The sequence below is a fragment of the Oncorhynchus mykiss genome, chromosome 17 (assembly GCF_057628025.1).
Source record: "Oncorhynchus mykiss isolate SJ-2025 chromosome 17, ASM5762802v1, whole genome shotgun sequence".
NCBI lineage: Eukaryota > Metazoa > Chordata > Actinopteri > Salmoniformes > Salmonidae > Oncorhynchus > Oncorhynchus mykiss.
The window spans coordinates 12,465,484-12,481,816 of record NC_143038.1 but is presented as its reverse complement, the minus strand read 5'-3'; the positions used below and the strand labels follow the sequence as shown (position 1 = coordinate 12,481,816).

Sequence of the window (16,333 nt, the reverse complement as noted above, 5' to 3'; positions counted from 1 at the left end):
CACTGTCCTTTTTCCTTCCTCGGTTTCACATTTTGCAATCTCTTTATCCCCCTCTCCCTCCATTTCTCCCGCTCTATAGTATTTTGCTCTCTCTCATCTCTCTATCCCCCACTGCCATTATTATCCCTCTCTCTCTCATCCCCCACTGCCATCATTATCCCTCCCTCTCATCCCTCACTGCCATCATTATCCCTCTCTCTCATCCCCCACTGCCATCATTATCCCTCTCTCTCATCCCTCACTGCCATCATTATCCCGCTCGCTCAAATCCCTATCCCTCACTGCCAACGTTATCCCTCTATCCCTCACTGCCATCATTATCCCCATCTCTCATCTCTTGATCCCTCACTTATCATTATCCCTCTCTCTCACTGCCATCTCTCATCTCTCTATCCCTCACTGCCATCACTATCCCTCTATCCCTCACTGCCATCATTATCCCCTCTCTCTCTCATCTCTCTATCCCTCATTGTCATCATTATCCCTCTCTCTCTCATCTCTCTATCCCTCACTGCCATCACTATCCCTCACTGCCAAACTGCCATCATTATCCCCCTCTCTCTCTATCCTCCTGTCTCACTCGCAATCTTTTTCTCTCATCTGTCTCTCTCATGTTGGCCGGCTGTAAGATGTGACAGGTGTTAGTTGAAGAGCGTTGATTTTGGTTGAGGAGCGCTGATTACCCGTCGAAGCGTGGGCAGCAAAAATCCAGCCCTATCTGTCTCTCTACCACACATATGCTTACAGGCATCGCTTCGCAGCTTCACCGCAGCTCTGATCATTACAATTATTTTATCATTAATCACAAAACCCCACCCATTTCCCCCTGTTCATTCTGCTCTAAAGTGTAGGCACGCAAAACAAAACATCTGAGGCATTGGCTTTCGCCAAACACTGACATGGATTGAGGTGCCACAAAGATTGGCATTAAAACATACGCACAGGTTAGGCCCAATCAGTTACAGCTCATGGAAACAAAGACCAATCATCATCATCATCATCAGAGGCCTTTTGCTCCACTAGCAAGTCGAGATGGTTATCGTCAAAGGTTCACCATCAGTCAACACAGCCACGTTGTAGCATACGGTAGCAGTTTCAGGCTGACTTCCTTTACGATCATCTTATCTAACCGTCTTTTATAAGAGGGCACCAGGATCTCTCCAGTGTTTTCATTCTGGGCCAAGAGCCATCCCAGCATTCCATCTGCTAGTCATGATCTGAGTCCCAAATGGCACCCTATTCCCTATGGAGTGCACGACTTTTGGCCAGAGCCCTATGTGCCCTGGTCAAAACTAGTGCACTATATAGGAAACAGGGTGCCATTTGGAACACATCCATTAGTAATACCTGTGGAGCTCTGGGAGAAGGCTCGCTAGAGTCGCCAGCAGCCACTCAGCGGAAGAAACTTCTGGAGTGGAGAAGACAGTGGTATTTTTGGCTGGAGGGGTCTAGCTAGGGGGTTGGAGGGGGTGAGCAGTGGGAGGAATTCTCGTAAGCTGTGCCCCCCCCTTACGAGGATACAGTGACGTAACCTCTGGGGTTAGGGAAAACCAGAGCCATATATTCCCAGTTATTCAAAATTCAAAAAGTTGGCCTATTGTTACAGTGTTGACACCCTTGATTTTAAAAAATGACTGAGGAAATAAATGATTAAAATACTGCAGGCGAAATCATGTAATTTTATAGTAATACAATTGCTCTGAGAAAGATATTTTGTTTAACCAGTAATAAAATAAATCTCAAAAGAGGTAAAAATGATTTACACCCCTAACGATTCAAAGAAATAAAGTAGTCAAAAGTTTAATGACGCTGCAGGTGTGATCAAGGCCTTTCTTGACTGCCTGACATGAGACAGATGTGTGTGTGTTGACACCCGGAAATTGTTTCCCGATCACGGATAATTACAAAAATACTCTGATCATAATAGTATCCTGAAAATTGCCCATTTCCATTACGATACTCTGACTCCTCGGCACACCCCTAATGTATTGTGTCATTTTGGAGGTAATTTTTATTGTAAATTAGAATAGCATATGTTTCTAAACACTGCTACCATGAATACGGATAATCCTGAATGAACCGTGAATAATGATGAGAAAGATACAGAGGGTCAAAGATCATACCCCCAAGGCATGCTAACCTCCCCCTGTTATTGGTAATGGTGAGAGTTTAGAATGCCTTGGGGGTATGATCTTTGACCCTTTGTAACTTTCTCACTAGCTGAATATTAGAAGTATTTATTTTATACACAGTCATTATTACTCATCTTGATCAAAAGGTGTAAATAATTTCAGACCACACTGTACATAGCATTGTATCACATATTCCCCATGTAATGTTAATGGGGGAGGTAATATGGCTGCCATAGAATGTTGAAATGTCACGTAAATGTATCATAATGCAGAAACTGCTTTGACCCAACTCTCAAAATACATGGCTCTGGTTGAAACCAGTTGGCCCTGAGAGCCTGCCAGACACTGTCGAGAAAGACGGAGTCTCAGATCCTCTGGTCTAGCTCTGACGCCCACTGCTGAACCCACAGATACAGACAAGTATAGGAGAGCATTGTCTGTGTAAGAAGAGAGAGAGAGGAGAGAGAGGGAGAGAGTGTGAGAAAAGAAACAGGTTGAACTGAAAGCTAGACGATGCTAGGAAACCAGAGAGAAAAAGGTTATAGGTCCGGATGCCGCCTAGCACTGACCTGCGTAGCGCAATGCATCCTGTCATCTCTTTCTTCATGCAGCTTCCAAACTGCTGCACTCTCTGAAGAGTGTGTTTTGCCATAGGTGGTGTACTACACCATATTGTGCAGGTGATGAGGTTAAACACCAGGGTTTCTGCTCGGAGGTGAGAAAAGTCCCTGGTACAGTGTGGACCCCAGGAAGAGTAGCCGCTGCCTTGGTGGCAGCTAATGGGGATCCATAATAAATACCAATACTTAAGAGGACTTCAGTGTCTTATGAGGACTTGAGTGTTTTACGTTGATTCAAAAAGTTAGTTATTTATGACACTTTTACTTTCATCCATTGAAGTGAATTATTTTAGTTGAACTCCATTTTATTCAGCCCTGGCCTAAATAAGAACCTCAGCCAGCTAGATCTGGACCGGCGGGGTTTATGGAGTCTGATTAGGCGACAGATTGTGTGACTACAATGAGGTTATGACAACACAGCTCCCTAGGGTGGGATATGAATGAGACCACCCCCCTGGTGACAGAGCAGAGTCGGTTAACGTGGTAACAAAACAAAAAAAACACTGGGCATCGCTCACTGCTGCCATGTGGGCACAGCATGGGCATGACGCTGGCACTGTCCAGACCACACACTTCCCCAGGCTGAGCATGAGGCTCTAACCTAAGGATGGAAAGAAGGAGGCGGGGCTTGATGTCATATCTTGCGTAACATCCACCCCCCCCTCTTTTTTCAGTTATTCTCTCTTTCCCTCTACACCTTCCACCTGTTTCTCCAAGGTTGGCCTTCAGTAAAGTAAAGAGGTAGTGAAAGATGAGCTCAGAGCGCTTACCATCTATTATGGGGATAAACAAAAGAGAGCTGCTTCACCCACAGCTGATCAAAGCACAAGCCTGCTCTCCCAGCAATGTTCAATTATGATGCCCAAGAAAGTGTGGGTAGGGTCAAAAGTCCCAGCGGAGCCCCACTGTGTGTGTGTGTGTGTGTGTGTGTGTGTGTGTGTGTGTGTGTGTGTGTATATATATATATGTGTGTGTGCATGCATGTGTAAACAAGTGTGTGTGATCAGTGGGAACCAAGACACAAGCCAGCACAGGGGGGAAAAAAACAACCTGCTTTAAAAAGGTCTGCAGCGCCGTTGACACCTCCAGGAACCAGACGCCCTAGGTGACAGGACACAAGGGGGATACGCTTCATGCCAGCACACCCATTCATAGCCCCTTCACTCAGGGGGTGTTCCATCAGGAAGTGCTTCAGTGCTTTACGGTGTAACCTAGCATCCGCAGACTTCACCAAAGCTCCAGAAACCAAGACTGTGTCCCAAGTGACACCCTACTCCCTATATTTTTGACCAAAAGTAGTGCACTATGGAATAAGGTGTTGTTTGGGACGCAGACCCAAATGTTCTCTCACACAGGCATGTCACAGGACATTAGAGAGACGGACTCAAGGTCCATTAGTGCTCATTAGGAGTTGGAGGAGCTGTTGATAAACAGAACCTAGGAGACCTTCCCTTCACCACGTCCTGCTCTGGTGCTGCCGCCACGCTCTTCTAGCTCACTGCTAAACAGAGAGAGGAGTGATACTGCATTACAGAGTTCAAAGGGTCATTTTGGCTGTGTGTGTGTGTGTGTGTGTGTGTGTGTATATTTGCTTGCTAAAGTGAATGTGTGTGAGTGTGTGTTTGTCTCGTCCCAGAGCTAATCTGCTCCATTACCACCGGGATCTTACTGCTCTGATGCACTAAGGGGGTAACCAGGCAGTACAGGCCAGCCAGACCCCACATACATTAGCCACATCCTCAAGATCCACCCAAGCCTCACTGTGAGAGAAATTGTGTGTGTGTGAGTGCATCTGTGCACGTCAGTGTTCAGCTTGTATGTGTGTGTGTGTTTGTGTTTGTGAGAGTGTGTGTGAGAGAGAGTGTGTGAGAGAGAGAGAGTGAGAGAGAGAGTGTGTGAGAGAGAGAGTGTGTGAGAGAGAGAGTGTGTGAGAGAGAGAGTGTGTGAGAGAGAGAGAGTGTGTGAGAGAGAGAGAGTGTGTGAGAGAGAGAGTGTGTGTGAGAGTGTGTTTGCGAGAGTGTGTGTTTGAGAGACATGCACGATGACTTTAATCAACTCAATGTAGCATGGATACACCCAATTAGGTTCAGGCTTGGGCAGCGGGGACCAGAGCAACACTCAGCAGTGAGGCAGAAACGCAACCGTCTGGAGCGAGATGACTTCACAGCACCATGACTCAGGACTGGGAGGAGGACATCTCACTAGTCTAGAGTGGCTTCCTCTCCATCTGAGCCCAGAGAATAGGTGATGTCCATCTGGTATATTTTCACCAGAACAACAAATGTTCCACATCAGTGCAGATGAAGGAAATTAGGTGAGGAAGTCAAGTAAGGCTGTTGAGATGCACCCAGCTATGTACTTTAAGGGAACACCATTTTGTGCAGTGGTTCTCTTTGTATAGGTGCATGTCGGGAGCGAATGACCGCAATCATAGAGACAAGTTCACAAGCAACCTTTGATTTGATCTATTGACAGACAGGGAAGGGATTATACACAAATACAGTGCCTTCAGAAAGTATTCAGACCCCTTGACTTTTTTCACATTTTGTTATTGTTACGTTCCCCAGTTTATGTGTTGTAGCTTGTGTATTTGCATGTGTTTTATTTCAGGAAATGGCTTCCTGAAATCCCTCAAGCAGCTGATTGGTCGACTCCAGGGCTAATTGGAGAGCTGACCACGCCCCCTCGTCAAGACACAGCTGTCTCCAATTACACATTCATTCTGAAGCTATATAAAAGCCAGTGTTCTGTTCAGGATAGAGAGATTTGCTGGGAGGTCATTGCAGAGCGATTGTTTGTGATAGAGAGATTTGCTTGGAGGTCATTGCAGAGAGATTTTGCTAGAGGTTGATTTTGATGGGAGTTCATTGCTGGGAAGTTGGTATGTTCTGTGAGTTTGTTGCTCAGGTAGAGCTTATTTGATGTCCTTGTTTGTTTGTGAAATTGTTTAATATTCTGTTTCATTTGTTCCCAGGGGGAAAGGGGAAGGCACCTTGGGAGTGCTTAGGCAAGAGGCCCGCGGGCATACATATACCCGTAGTATATTCATTGTCTAGGCACACTAGGTAAGACCTGGGCGGACCACTCCCTGTATTTTGGTTAGGGCACCAGGTGGTGCTAAATTAGGTAAGTAGTGGGTAGGCAGGTAAGATAGGAGAGGGGGGGGCTTTGAGATTTACTTTCTTTGCTTTGGTTCCGTCCAGCCCCTTTTCCCCATATTACCGTGTAAAGGAATAAAGTCCTTGTAAAACGGTACCACATTCTGCCTGTTGTCATTCTTACTCGCACCTACAGTCCATACCTCTTTCGCTTCAGAGAGTTTAGTTGTAGCAGGGGGTTGCGTTCCCTCTTCATAGAGGCGTGCGTAACAGTTATGTCACAGGTTTATTCTAAAATGGATTAAAAAAGTTATACTCATCAATTTCCACACAATACCGCATAATGAAAGCGAGTACAGATTGAGATTTTTTTTTGCACATTTTTTCAAAATAAAAAAACAAATACCTTATTTACATAAGTATTCAGACCCTTTGCAATGAGACTCGAAATTGAGCTCCGGTGCATCATGTTTCCATTTATCATCCTTGAGATGTTTTTACAACTTGATTGGAGTCCACCTGTGGTAAATTCAATTGATTGGACATGATTTGGAAAGACACACGCCAGGCTATATAAGGTCCCACAATTGACAGTGCATATCAGAGCAAAAACCAAGCCATGAGGTCGAAGGAATTGTCCGTAGAGCTCCGAGACAGGATTGTGGCGAGGCACAGATCTGGGGAAGTGTACCAAAACATTTCTGCAACATTGAAGGTCCCCAAGAACACAGTGGCCTCCATCATTCTTAAAGGGAAGAAGTTTGGAACCACCAAGACTCTTCCTAGAGCTTGGTGGTTCCAAACTGAGCAATCGGGGGAGAAGGGCCTTGGTCAGGAAGGTGACCATGAACCCGATGATCACTCTGACAGAGCTCCTCTGTGGAGATGGGAGAACCTTCCAGAAGGACAACCATCTCTGCAGCACTCCACCAAATCAGGCCTCTCTGCTAGAGTGGCCAGACAGAATCCACTCCTCAGTAAAAAAGGCACATGACAGTTCGCCAAAATGCAACTAAAGGACTCTACGACCATGAGAAACAAGATTCTCTGGTCTGATGAACTCTTTGGCCTGAAACCTGGCACCATCCCTACAGTGAAGCATGGTGGTGGCAGCATCATGCTGTGGGGATGCTTTCAGCGGCAAGGACTGGGAGATTAGTCAGGATCGAGGGAAAGATGAACGGAGCAAAGTACAGAGAGATCCTTGATGAAAATCTGCCCCAGAGCACTCAGGACCTCAGACTGGGGCGAAGGTTCACCTTACAACAGGACAACGACTCTGAGCACACAGCCAAGACAATTCAGGAGTGGCTTTGGGACAAGACTCTGAATGTCCTTGAGCGGACCAGCCAGAGCCCAGACTTGAACCCGATCGAACATCTCTGGAGAGACCTGAAAATAGCTGTGCAGTAATGCTCCCCATCCAACCTGACAGAGCACGAGAGGATCGTACTATACTGAAACATGTGCTGCCAGACTCATCGACAGGCATTACGTGAAGTGGCCCTTTCACCAGCAAAGCAAAAGCATTCTAAATATTTAAGTAGACAACATGTTCACTAGGTCTGGTTGCGTTTCATTATTTTCAATGAACCCTGTTTAGCCCTTGCAAATAGTTGGAGAGATTTGACCCCGTTATGGAAATTGGACATTTTGAGGCATACTTGAATGCAGGACCAAAGTGCATAATAAACATTTACAAGACTGAATAAACACGGTTGTTTTTACCCCTTGTCCTCTGGCTTAAAGGAGCCATGGGAACCCCACACACACCCTCTTCTCTTCACCATACACCTCATCTTATAATAATAATAAGCGAAAGGGTACCTAGTCAGCTGTCCAACTGAACGTATTCAACTGAAATGTGTCTTCCCGCATTTAACTCCGAGAGGTGCAGGGAGCTGTCTTAATCGACATCCACGTCTTCGGCACCCGGGAGCAGTGAGTTAACTGCCTTGCTCAGGGGCAGAACGACAGATTTTTACCTTGTCAGCTCGGCGATTCGATCCAGCAACCTTCCGGTTACTGGCCCAATGACCTAACCACTAATATACAGACTTACAGTCATGCCTGCATTTTTGTTTAATGTATGGCTGGTGCCGGGTATCGAACCTTCTATGCTGACATTGCAAACACCATGCTCTACCAACAAAATATAAATTTTTATTTTCTCTTCTCATTTTATTCTCTTATTCTATTCTTATCTGACTGGTCAGTCCTTGGAACCCACAGTTCTTCAGTCCTAGTCCTAGAGAACCACGGGGTGTGCAGGTTTTTGTGCTAGCCCGGTGATTAGGTGACGGAATGTGTTAGTGCTGGGCTGGAATAAAAAGCCTGCCCTGCTCAAATGCCCTTTGGGTCTCTAGGACCAGTGATTGAAGAACAACTTCTGGCAGGATGAGAGGCGCATTGTGCTCAATGCAAATGATACGCATATATACAGTACATCACAATATAGAAGATTCATTTCATACTTCTGCTACAGGCTTTGCACGATTCATTCTTGTTCCAATAAAACTGTTAGAGTAGGAATGAGGAGTGTTTTTATGACTTCATATTTCACTCTCACGAAGTAAAGGAAAATGTATGACTAAACAGCCACGATTGTTTCCATATACAATATATAAAAGCCTATGGAAATGTTTACATTTGACATCTTAGTCATTTATCAGATGCTCTTATCCAGAGCAATTTACAGTAAGTAGTGAATACATTTTCTGTACAGATTGTGAGTGACAAGACTATTGAAGCAAGTGACTCAAGTAAGAGACTCAAAGTACTTCTCCATAATCTTGGACTGTACACCTGACATTAGTCACCAGGAGCAAATGGCCATTATTCTGAGAAGCGTGGCTTTAAAGGGAAAGCCAGAGATCAAGGAGCACTTCCACGGCTTTGTAAATGTTGAGGTTACAACAGGCTTGAATCTGTCCACTGTCATCTTAGACAAGCTGAACGAGCTGAAGATTCCATTTGAAGATTGCAGAGGGCAAACTTATGACAATGGGGCCAACATGAAGGGCAAGCACCAAGGAATACAAGCCAGACTGCTCAGTAAAAATCTCAGAGCCGTGTTCGTCCCTTGTGGAGCACATACTCTAGACCTTGTCATTGCAGATGCTGCTAAATCGTCAAATGATGCAGCTGGGTTTTTTGGGCATGTGCCAAAGCTCTTCACCTTCTTTTCAGCTGGCACACAAAGATGAAGCGTTTTGAAGAAACACGTAAAAATAACTGAATTCATTTAGTGATACGAGATGGGAGAGTAGACTCCAAAGTGTTCATGCAATCAGGTATCAGGCTTCTGAGGTTCGGGAGGCTTTACTGGAAGCCAGACAGACGATCAACGATCCTGTGGCCAAAGTGAAGGCACAAGCACTCGCAGATATAGTTGGGTCCTACCACTTCTTGATTTGATGTGTCGTATGGTGTGAGATACTGACAATGACAAACAAGGTGAACAAGCTCCTCCAATCCGCCTCAATGCAGTTGTATATCACAGTGAAATTATTCTCAAATGAAAAGGGCTCCCTCAGTACCATACATACCGGGAAACTGGATTCTCGGAGGCCCAGACAACAGCCAAAAGCATGTGTGAATAAATGAATGTGGAGGCTGTTCTGAAAGAGAAGGGACTGAGAATCAGCAAGAGGTTTTGCAGCTGATGAACCAGTGACTGATGCACCGAAGAACCTTGAAGTCAACAACTTCAACATTGTGGTCGACTGTTGTAACATCCACGGATGAGATATTTGAAACACTCAACCAAGTGAAAACCAAATATGGAGTGCTGCTGACCTTCAGCACTGCCTCTCAGATGTCCAGTGAATCTTTAAAGGCTCACCGCATGGAAGTTGAAAACACTAACCTTCAGAGACGACAGTGACCTCAGTGGAATGGATCTGGCACACGAGATTCAGAATGGACCTGATCTGCCATCAGATAAGATGACTGACTGCCTTTTGAGCTGCTTTCCTTTCTCTGTTAGAACAACCTGGAGGAACTCTATCCTAACCTTTGGACGGCCCTAGGAATTGCAGTCACCCTCCCAGTAGCATCATAAGAGAGAAGCTTTTCAAAAATGAAAGCTCATCAAAAGCTAGCCGAGGTCTTCCGTGTCACAGGAACATTTGAGTGGCCTGGCCATCATGAGCATAAATCACGACGAGGGGAAATGCATGTCCTACGACGACGTCATTGATGACTTTGCCTTGAGAAAGTGCAGAGGAGGAATGTCTGAATTAAAATCTTACCATCAAAACATTCAAATGTTTACACACTTAGGAACTTAAGATTGTACAGCAGAAGTGCATTTGTGTAAATGACTGCATAACTAACTATGTGACATACTTTCTCAATTTCTTCTAGACAGTCCAGATAGACTGGTGCTGATGCTGAAAATACCCAGGCTGTAGAAGGAACCAAAGTTAATCACACAGCTGTATAGGTTTTATTTGACTATTTGGAGAGACACAGCTGCTGCCATAGCCGAAAGGATTATGTTTACATTGTATAGACAAAGCTAATTATTTAATATTGTGAGGACTGGACTAATTGCCAGGCAGCAGATCCAAAGCTCAGTGCTATATTTTATCATTTTATATTTTCTACAATTTATTATTTATGTTCATGTTAATATTCACTTATCTTAAGATACTACAGACAATATTGTTTGTTTATACCTCAGTCTGTTTTATACAAGTCTACTTGTTCTTAGACTGACAGATGGAGCAAACTGTTTTAAAGGAGGGAGGACTGGAGTGTGAGAACTGGGGTGTCAGGCGTGACAATGGCAAATGGTTTACATGGCTCAGGCAGGAGGGCCCCTTAGCAGAATTCTGCTTAGGGCCCCAGGGAGGTCGGGACCGGCTCCGAGTGAGAAAATAAGCATTAGCTCAATAACATTACTTGTGAATACTTTCAAAACAATCTATTAACAACATTGTACATACAGGAATTGATAACTAGATCACTCCATATATACATGTATATAACAACCATGATGACTGATATGAGGTTATATTCCCACCACATCAGTAGATGGTAGTAATGAGTAATATCTCATGTTCATTCAATGTCTCGCTTTCATTTAGTGCCGTTTGATCAAGTAGCCTGCATATGACAGTGGATCATAATAATTAGCTCTGTGTGGTATGAGGAACCTCATTAGCCATACAGACTCAATGATCTGACACCGTTCATTTGTGTGGGAGGGACAAAAGAGGCATTCAGCCTCGCATCCTGTGCATTGAGGCATTGGTGGTGTCCAAAAGGGCAACCTATTTCCTAAATAGTGCACTACTTTTGAACAGAGCCCCTGGTCAAAAGCAGTGCACTATACAGGGAATAGGGTGCCATTTGGGAAGCAGATATTATTAAAAAATGATTCAAACAAGAGGCTCATTAAAGCAACCTCATTAACAACATGTATTAAGCTTGTTGACCCCCCCCACAATCTTCATCAGCCACACTGAATTAATGGGGCTGCTGTAGTCTAGTTAGCCTGGGTCTCGTTCGTGAATGTAATTCTATGTGACGGTTATCAGAAGCTCCAGTGGAGCAGCGCAGGCGCCAATGACTGTGCTGAGAGAGAGAAATAAATAAATGAGAGAAAGAGAGAAGAGGGGGAGACAGAGTGTGTGTGTGTGTGTGTGTGTGTGTGTGTGTGTGTGTGTGTGAGAGAGAGAGATGAGAGCGCGGAGAAAGAGAAAGAGGAAAGAGAAAGAGGAAGAGAGGAGAAAGAAAGAGCGCGGGAAAGAGAAAGTGAGGAAAGAGAGGTCATGGGTTTTCATTTGGCTAAAGGAGCAGGGACATCAGCACCCTCCACTCCGCTGTACATGTCAACACTAAAAGAACGAGAGAGTGTGTGCTAAGCACAAAAATGTTGTTTCGAATTTCCAGCGCTCGGTGTGTGAGCCACAATCTCTTTGGAACGTCTGACACAGAGTGGAGGCTGCTGAGGGGAGGATGGAATGGCATCAAACACATGGAAACCATGTGTTTGTTGTATTTGATACCATTCCATCTAATTCCGCTCCAGCCATTACCACAAGCCCGTCTTTCCCAATTAAGATGCCACCAACCTCCTGTGGTCTGGCATGCAAGCGCAGGGGCATGTGCTACTGAGAGCGCACGCTGGTATTCGACTCCGTTGGGTGCGAGGGGTGAAAAGGAGGAGAGGGGGGTTGGAGTATGCCAGAGACGGGCATGATTACATCATAGAGACATGGGCGGCTAGCAGGCGACATTTACCGTCAGGCATTTACCGTTCATATACTGGGGAGGTAGGAAGGATGGGTCCTTCATGACTCAGCCACTGGCTCTCTCAGGCAGCATCCCCAATGACAACCTATTCCCTATATAGTGCCCTGTTTTGAGACCAAGACTCGATGGCTGCGTTCACACAGGCATCCCAATTAAGATTTTCTTCCCCCCACTAATTGCTCATTCGACCAATCAAATCAAATATGTTCACATCTGATCGGTCAAAATACCAATTAGTGAGAAAAAAAAGATCAGAATTGGTCTGCCTGAGTAAACAAAGCCTATGTATTACCCCGAGTAGTACACTTTGTACGGAATAGGGTGTCATTAGGAATGCAGCCATCTGTGTTTCATCTCCATGGCCCTGTAGGGGGACCAGGAAGTCCATGCATTATTAATAGTGATGGGGGAAAAAATTGATAGTTACATATCGGGATATTATTTCTGACGATATAGCGTATCGCTTTATTTTTGTGCTGGTTGCCTGTACCTGAACCAAAACTCCAGTATTTTTCCTTCATACTTTGTTATCAATTAGGGACCGAATTGTATTTCCATGACTGATCAAATCTATTTTATTCATGGCTCTCTCTCGTCTCTCTGCAGCAGAAATATGGTGAGTAATATGTTTGGAACATCGAATAAAATCACAGTCTTGAATCGCAATACATATCATATCGCCAAATAAGTATGGTGATATCATATTGTTAGGTTCCTGGCAATTCCCAGCCCTAATTATTAACCAAACTTGTTCTGCAAAACACTACACATACTTGCCAAGCCTCTGTTGGCAACAAAGAGCAGAGTGGTCAAATGAAACCATTTTGAAGCAGCTAACTGCACTAATCTAGCTAATTAACCCTCAATGTGCCTCCGGGAAAACATAGCCCTCATGCTCAAGTGGAAAGGGTGGTATTTGGAGATTGGTTGATGCGAGAGCAAAAGTTTTTCATTAGTCCTTTACAGTACACTTTGCCATAGGAACCTATTCTTCAGTATGTTTGCTTTTCCATATTGCTGAAGTGCTCTAAGTTAGACATAGTCAGGGTTAGGGTCCCAAATGGCACCCTATTCCTTATTTAGTGCACTACTTCTGACCAGAGCCCTATGGAAAGTAGTGCACAATATAGGCAATAGGGTCCCATTTGGGAGAGAACCATGGTTTATGCTCCTAGTATTCACCCTTTATTTTGGATTCTGCCCACCTAGCAATTAGGTTGCTAGGGAAAACTGCACATAGCGCTAACATGTGCAGCGAATCTATCCTTGCTGAGCAATTCAGATTGTACAACCTCTCTGCGTAACAAATGGCACCCTATTCCCTATATGGTGCACTAAATGGGCCCTGTTCAAAAGTAGTGCACTATATAGGCAATGGGGTGCCATTTGGGATGCGTATCCCATGTGGAATGGGCTAAATGATTAAGATGTGGGCATTTCGAAAGGCTAACGTTGGCTCGCGGCGGTCATTAAGGCTACATTAGCAGACTCAAAAAAACAACGCACACTTTTTGTTTGAATGCATCCTGGAAGCCCATGAACCAGAGACACTTTTCAGTAGGAACAGTGCTTTTCTTACATTATGTAACTCAACCATCTGTTACTGTAATGCTGAGAAATGTGGCCACAGATGACTGATTTGCTAATAACATATCTGATAGGATGCCCTAGATCTGAAGTCACTATGGGGGTCACTATGGGGGTTGGTAAGCTGGTCCTAGATCTGTGACTAATGACAACTACTGCCCTAATAAGTCCATAAAGTTGGATTACTATAATTGGCATGAACATATATCTGGAATGCTGACAAAATGGGGAGTTACCTGCTGCCCTTATCATAACCCCTCTAAGCCCCACTAGCAAAGACAATCCCTTAGCACAGGACTGTCAAACTCATTCCATGGACGACCTGGTGCAGGGTCTCCCGAGCTCGGTCCTTGGGATCCAAAAGGGGTGCATGTTTTGTGGTTTTCACCCTAGCACTACACAGCTGATTCAAATAATCAACTGCTTTGATCATCTGAATCAGCTGTGTTACGCCATGCCCATACCGGACGCGCACCAACGTGCGCAAAATAATTTTGTCCGAACGCGATCATGACACGCAGGTTGAAATATCAAAACAAACTCTGTACCAATTATATTAATTTGGGGACAGGTCGAAAAGCATGAAACATTTATGCCAATTTAGATAGCTAGCTTGCTGTTGCTAGCTAATTTGTTCTGGGATATAGACATTGGGTTGTTATTTTACCTGAAATGCACAAGGTCCTCTACTCCAACAATTAATCCACACATAAAACGGTCAACCCGAATCGTTTCTAGTCATCGCTCCTCCTTCCAGGCCTCTTTTTCTTCTTTGGACTTTATATGGCGATTGGCAACTAACTTTCATAAAAAGGTGCATTACCACAACCAACCTCGGTTCATCTTTCAATCACCCACGTGGGCATATGTTCCTAAAAATCAATGAGGAGATGGCATGTGGGTATATGCTTCTAAAAACCAATGAGGAGATGGCATGTGGGTATATTCTTCTAAAAACCAATGAGGAGATGGCATGTGGGTATATGCTTCTAAAAACCAATGAGGAGATGGCATGTGGGTATATGCTTCTAAAAACCAATGAGGAGATGGCATGTGGGTATATGCTTCTAAAAACCAATGAGGAGATGGCATGTGGATATATGCTTCTAAAAACCAATGAGGAGATGGTATGTGGGTATATGCTTCTAAAAACCAATGAGGAGATGGTATGTGGGTATATGCTTCTAAAAACCAATGAGGAGATGGTATGTGGGTATATGCTTCTAAAAACCAATGAGGAGATGGCATGTGGGTATATGCTTCTAAAAACTAATGAGGAGATGGCATGTGGGTATATGCTTCTAAAAACCAATGAGGAGATGGTATGTGGGTATATGCTTCTAAAAACCAATGAGGAGATGGTATGTGGGTATATGCTTCTAAAAACCAATGAGGAGATGGTATGTGGGTATATGCTTCTAAAAACCAATGAGGAGATGGTATGTGGGTATATGCTTCTAAAAACCAATGAGGAGATGGTATGTGGGTATATGCTTCTAAAAACTAATGAGTAGATGGGAGATGCGGGACGTGCAGCACGTTCTGTGTCACAAATAGAATCAACTTCTATTTTAGCGCCTGGCAAAGCAGACACTCGTTGGCGCGCGCGAGTAGCTTGGGTGCAATGATTGAATAACGTGCATGTGTACATTTATTTAGCAATGCTCGCGCACGCCACGCGACCGGTGTGGTCAGCAATCAAGTACAAGGGAGGAGCGAAAACCCACAGACACACAGCCCTCGGTGTAATGACTTTGACACATGTGCACGTACTACTTTCTTTAGAGCTTGGGTGTCAGCCGCGGGGCGTTCTACTGAAGGCAGCGGACGGCTGAGGAGCTTGAATGACACATCTCCAGTTACGGGGCCACCCGGAGAACGCCATGAGACTGAGAAAGAAGTTGAGTCCCAAATGGCATCACATTGCCTATATCGTGCAGTATTTTGGACCAGGGCTCTGGTCAAAACTAGTGCACTCTATAGGGAATAGGATGTGTTTTGGGATGCAACCAGTCAGAGTTGCTGCTAGGCCAGGCTAGTGTACCTTCACACCTAACGTGCTAGGAGGCCACACTCCCACAGAGGAAAGTACTAGGAGTCACTCTTCATCCACTGCTTTGGCATCTAAGTGGTGATCCAAGTAAGATTTATTCAGGAGAGATTTATGCACTAAATAATTCAACACAGATGCTGAAGGTTAATGTAATATATTTTCATGTGATGTCAAGAGTACCAAGTATGACACTGGTGTGGGTTGTCATTTAGTTAGACTACTGGGGCCAGTCCAAAGTCTTAAATCATGGGGGATCTCCCCATGTCCCGGCTCTTAACAGGGAGTAAACGAGTGTACACTTCGGAGTGGACCTGGAAATGTCCTCGAGTGATATAATGACTGGGACAAAGTGACCCCTCAGAAAATAAAATGAGGTATATTGAGGTGAAACGAGGTAAGCTGGCCATCAGCTGGTATGATTCATCCAGAGAGCCCTGCTCATTATCAGACTCCCTGCCAGAGTGAGAGATTAAAGCAGACGTGTCCAAAGTCACTGAACTTGAAGTGACCGGTTGCGTTCACTAGGCATCAAATTGAGAAGAGTCCAGGTGGTCATTTTGTTTTCCATTTCAGAACGCA

The 16,333-nt window shown here is 44.6% G+C and overlaps 1 protein-coding gene across 3 annotated transcripts in view; it reads right to left on the bottom strand.

The window, feature by feature from the left end:
• The window catches only part of LOC110493701 (protein kinase C alpha type), a 221,728-nt gene that overhangs the window by 124,243 nt on the left and 81,152 nt on the right, over positions 1-16,333 (bottom strand). The gene's annotated exons all lie outside the window — the stretch shown is intronic.